The following is a 6000-nucleotide window of genomic DNA, read 5'->3' as shown; positions in this document are numbered from 1 at the left end:
TAACTGCAATCCCCTTCCCTTTCATGAATGTGACCTACCGAATTATACTATTTACCGGATTTGTTATCAAAGCAACACGACGGGTGGTACATGTGGAGCATGATCTGCGTACCTTTCCAGAGCACCGAAGATAACCGCTAGTTTATGGTGGGGTTCGTGTTGTTTATTCTTTAATTTTCTATGTTGTGTCATGTGTACTCTTTTTTGTCTGTTTGTCTTTTTCATTTTTAGCCATGGCGTTGTCAGTGTATTTTAGATTAATAAATTTGACTCTCCCTCTGGTATCTTTCGTCCATCTTCTATGATGATCAGCACTGTGACTTTTTGAGTTCTCTTGTACTTTGTAACGATTCAATTTACTCAATATTTTCCATTATTTGTTTCAATCTTAAAAACGAAGTAAACCCTTTTCCAAAGTTCCCATTTAAAATATATGCATAACTGTTTAAAAATATCACAAGACCTTAAAACTTATAACAATCTACAATCTATAATAACTATTTGTTTGAAGTAGAAACAGCATAAAAAAGATAGTGTTTAACTAAAAAGTAAAATAACTGACAATTGACCATATTTTGATGACGATGAAAACAACGATAGGTCATCGCACGACCTTCAACAATGATTAAAACCTATACTGTTCAGTCAGCTTTGAAAGGCCGCTGCATGATTAATTGTGCAGCAATTAATAAAAAAGCAGTGACCGGATTTATTTTAAAAGCATTTAAGAGAAAACAAATATGGCTATTATCCGGGACACATGTAGTTGCTGTTGATATCGTCTTAAATCCTTTTGATAACATCATCGGAAAATTGATAACGTTACAATTGCAAAATTTAGTTGTTTTGTTAAGCGATTATTTTTTTTCAAATGTTCCAATGTCGATGCCTTTATTCCTCAATGATTCGTTAAAATAATTACCAGCACGTTTGCCCTGAAACATCTCAATGACGTCAGGATATTGTACACAATGAAATAAAAATAGTAGACAAATAAACGTTGCTGATAGATATTGAAAATCATCATTTTAGGAATTTTCGCATATCATTTTTAAAATAAGTTTATAACCTTATCAATTTGTCCTGATTTATTTTAAGATCAGTATTCGTTAGGTTTTTCTAAATAAACACATCTACGAACGCAGTTTATATGAAAAATGAAACGTGCAAAAAGTAACACGTGTAAAAAAACAACTATTTTTCTATATCTATTTAAAAACAACATGACGAGAACTTCATTATTTACCAAGGTTTATCCTTGTCAGTAGGTGTTTCGTTAGATGTTGTACCTTTACAATCTTAACACACTTCCGTATCTGAATGCTTTTATTTACAAAGCATTACACAAGAACAAAAACCTACAATGTAAATTAATCTATATACCCTTTGCATTGTAAACTCTTATTTAAGTATGAAAAGAGCAAAGGGAAATATAAAGCCAATACCCGAGCCAATAAAAAAGACACAGAAGGAGACACAAATAGATTTATTTTTTACGAACACTTTTCAAATTTTAAATCGAATTAAAAAAAACACAACCTTTTGTCAGTGTTATCTAAAGGTGTCAATGGTAACCTTTGACCTTCTCATTCTGTGCCGTACTATCTCAACTCAATACAACACTCCCAAGTATGTTGATTGCAGCTGATGTTTTGTTGATTTACCCTAACTAACCTAACAAAGAGATTGCTCATCAAATTACCGTAGACATCAAAGACATACAGACAATAACGAATGAGTTGATCGATTATAGAAGAAAAGAACAATTTGATCTCCAATAAAAATATGGAAAGCTTTAATTTTTTTTAATTAATTAAAATTAGAACTGTATACATAATCATTATTATTTAATTTTCTATTTTAAGGTGAAAAGAAAAGAAATGTATTATTTGAAAACTGAATTAACTTTATGTTAAACGCGTTTAAATCTATTTTATATTAATCATTTCTAATCAAAATACGTATATTATATAAAGAATAAAGTAAAATTCAAATCTATGTGTTTTAATTCAAAAACAATGAACAAGTTTGTATTTGAAGAATACGCCATATATGTAATATTATACAGTAGAATTGATTTAACAAAAGTAGAATGTATATAGCATTTAATAATATAAAATATAAAACAATAAAATGATCGCCTGATTCTATTGTGTTTATTTTCGTATGTAAAAATAATGTGAATAAAAGATAGAGATATATTCTGCAAACAAATGTCTATTCAGAGATCTGAGAGATGTGAAATATTCATGATTCTTAATGTCAGGTCAAATTACAACTTAGTCAATGGGTTACCTTTTCTAGAATTCTACATGTATAGGATTTTCGAACTGTTTCTTCACACCTCAAATATAAATGGACGTTGATATGTTTTATAACTCGTCAATTATATCAATTTGTGTCTTTAGATAAATGTTCAATCGGTTACTGCACTTTAAAAGCTCAAACAAACCCAGTTGTACGTATTGGAATTTTCATAACATAAACCATTTACAGAATTATATATAATATCTACACGTGATCGACGATACGTAAATAATCGTCTTACAACAAGTTCATAGGTCAATTATCCTTTCAATCTGCTATATATTTTAGCTCATTTTACCATTTGTCTTCAAAACACCCACATAGTAATGATGAACAAAACGCAGGATAGACGGAGATGAAATGAATGATTGTAAAACAAAGAACAAAAGACGGAACATACTTTCACTTGCATCTTTAATTTCATAATAATTGGAGGTAGGTCATTTTAATTTTTTTTAGCAGTGTTTGTTAAATTTAGTACATAATTGAAATCTTGGATTCAACAACATATCAGATTTTCGTGTAATTAAGTGCAGATAACTAAAAATATCTAATAGTTTAAAATAAAATGTGCTATCAAAATATATATTTTCCGGAAATAGATGAATAATAAGTTAAGTCGATGCAAACGTTAGATTTTGTTCGTTTTTATTCTTGGAAATGATTTTTAGTAATATAAATTGTAACGCAGTCTTTTGAAAGGTGCAAGAGTGTGTATCATTTACATGTCAAAACTCGATGGTTTTATATTAGATCTTTGATACTAGAACAAAAAACTATTAAAGATAATTAAAAAACACTACGTCAGGCAAACTACCGACGATGAATTCGTCGGAAAAATTAGGCCGTTAAAAGAGGCAAACAAAAACCAACAACACATGGTAAAAGTAGCCAGACTTCAATGCTCGAAATATAGTGGTCTTGAACCGACAACACTTATGTGGTATCTAGTTTCTCTCAATTTCATTGATACAATATATCATGCATACGGGACATCGACCTCTGTACGCAATTATCGTCTTAATTAACCCCCTCATAATCTGTTTGATGATATGGTTAAAAGAGAACGTGGATTTAAATACGATCCATCTGAACATATTGATTCTTTGATTAAAATTACGTTTAAAGGTTATCAAGGTAGCTCTAGTAAGATATTTGAATAAAGCCATTTTTTGGTACTATTTTTGATTTTGGTTTAATTCAATACACACACAATTGTATATGTAGTGTTAAACACTGCTACACACTTACATGTTCAAGAATTGTTTAGTCTTGTTGATACCTTTTTTGAGCACTGTAAATAGTCATGCTATACCGAAAGTCAATGTGTAGACGCATTTATACTAACTAGTAATATATATAGAAAGATGTGGTGTGAGTGCCAATGAGACAACTCTCCATCCAAATAACAATCTAAAAAAGAAAACCATTACAGGTCAATGTACGGCCTCCAACACGGAGCCTTGGCTTACACGAACAACGAGCTATAAAGGGCCCCAAAATTTTTAATGTAAAACCTTTCAAACGGGAAAACCCACGGTCTAATCTATAGATAAAAACACGAGAAACGAGATACACGTATAAATTACAAAAACAAACGACAACTACTGTACATCAGATTTCAGATTTAGGACAAGTGCAAACATTTGCAGCGGATTAAACGTAATGTATTAGATGAGGACTTATTGATAATTTGATCAGTCAAACTATTTCTCACTGAGCATGCTCTTTCGGTCTGGTGTCACATCATTTCCATGTGTTAGAGCTTACACACATGTTCAGTTCAGCAACGTATTGGATGTGGCATTCCCAAGTCAGGAGTCTTAAATAGAGGATTTATTATTGATGAATTGTTTCCTGTTGTAATGTAGGGACCTTTTACAGTTTTTAATCAGTATGGGTTTTGCTAATATTTAAAGCCGCATGACACCAGATAGTTCTCTAGTAGGATATTTGGTGTGTCTCTCGCAATTGTACTTCATTTACCATTTACACTATAGTTGCATTTTTATAATGTTTCATCAATTTTATCATTATCAAGTAATTTCCATCTCATTTGTAATCTTCGCCTTTTGCTAGAAGTAACAATTCACTGCGCGGTAGACGGTTCAAAAACACTAGCAATTAGCACTTCCGCAATTAGTTATATAAATGTGTGGTACATATAAACTGAATACACGTTTATTAGAAACACGTTACTAATGTTATTTGTGTAACAAACCAAGTTATACTTTTCATTTCTTTTGTTTTCTGCCTTTGCGATGTTCTTTCTTCTTCTTTGAAGATTTGTTTAAGTATGCAGGAAAAAAAACAAAGAAGCAAACAAACAATTCGCAACCAGTCGTAGTGAGACCGACAATCTAATGAGCATGAGGTATAACAAACAATTAGTCACAATATTTATATAAATATTAACATTTAAGGAATCACTGAAGCGGGTTATTTAACAGTGTGCACCACATTTTTTATGTTATTTCGAATAGACAGAAAAAATATTACAGTTATTTCTTATAATTTAATTCTAAATTCCATTTTAAACCGTAGAAAACCATGAAAAAACGTTGATGACGCCACGGTCACATGACTAAATTATGTATATGGGCTCATAACAAAATACAGCCAATCAGAAAATGCGTTACATCCAAAATTAAATTATTGCAGAATACACCAAAACTATAAGGATAAGCAGATCTCGTAAAACAAGTTCTCAAATTTGTAAGCAGTATGTGCAGCTGTCACTGACAGCTGATATATTTATTTTCTTTTATAGAACATTTTTATAATGTATTGCTTAACTCATGTTCAATGGATTAAACTATTTTCTGATCCTGTTTGTATGTGCGTTATTTAAGTGGATCTAACTGAACGCTTAGGTTTTGAAATCTAAAGTCGAACTAAATGAGTCGGTTCTTTTTTTCACGAGTATGTAGCGCTGTTTGCATTTCAATATAGTTACACGTTTGTTTGATAAACTCAACATAGATACAAGGTATAACACTTTATTAGCCAAACGCATGTTTCCTTTTCAAAAGGTTCACCAATGCCACGCGAATGAACAAATTTAAGAAAGCCTAAGAAACTGAAGAGTATTGATGACCAAACAGACTTGAAGGTTTTTTAAAAAAACAGATTATTATTCCTAGGGTAATACACATTTTGTATTTGGAACACATGTCTTTTTTTCAAATGTCGATTCTTAAGTTTAAAATGAAAACAAATAATAAACAATTTAAGTGTTTGATTTGCTTTGTTTGTTTGTTTTTGTTGTTTTGGGTGGTCTCCCTACTACTCCTTCTTTTTTTTGTATTTTTTTGTTATTTGCTTGTGTTTTGCTTTTTATGTTGGTGCGATTCAACTGTTTAGTTCTTTTATTTAGGTTTGATTTGTCTGGTTAAAATGGCTTTGTTAGAGTCGAGCAGGGAGTGGCGTTTACTTTAATTAAAATCATGATTCATCCCTTAAAAATAAAATTTGTTTCTTTAATCAAGGCGACAAGTGTGCAACATACTTTCGTTGTCATTTTTTCTTGGAATTGGTCGAAAGTTAAAATAGTATAAAATGTTTTTTCCAAGTTTTTAATTGAATTGCTTGCTGGTGTATACAAACTTATGACTTCATTACAGAAAATTATAAATAACACTCAACAATAAGTTTCAATAGACAGGACATATACGGAAATTTGACAAATCATAC

At 30.8% G+C, this 6000-nt stretch overlaps 1 protein-coding gene across 1 annotated transcript in view; it reads left to right on the top strand.

Moving 5' to 3' along the window:
* Positions 1-2618: 2618 nt before the first annotated feature.
* LOC134694966 (uncharacterized) overlaps positions 2619-6000 on the top strand; it is a 45606-nt gene continuing 42224 nt past the window's right edge. The window contains exon 1 of the mRNA XM_063556091.1: positions 2619-2742. The gene's annotated coding sequence lies outside the window, so the exon portion shown is untranslated. The remainder of the gene's footprint in view (positions 2743-6000) is intronic.

The sequence above is a fragment of the Mytilus trossulus genome, chromosome 13, assembly GCF_036588685.1.
Source record: "Mytilus trossulus isolate FHL-02 chromosome 13, PNRI_Mtr1.1.1.hap1, whole genome shotgun sequence".
In the NCBI taxonomy this organism is placed as follows: Eukaryota; Metazoa; Mollusca; class Bivalvia; order Mytilida; family Mytilidae; genus Mytilus; species Mytilus trossulus.
The sequence above is the reverse complement of the archived record's forward strand: the minus strand, read 5'-3'. Positions and strand labels throughout refer to the sequence as shown.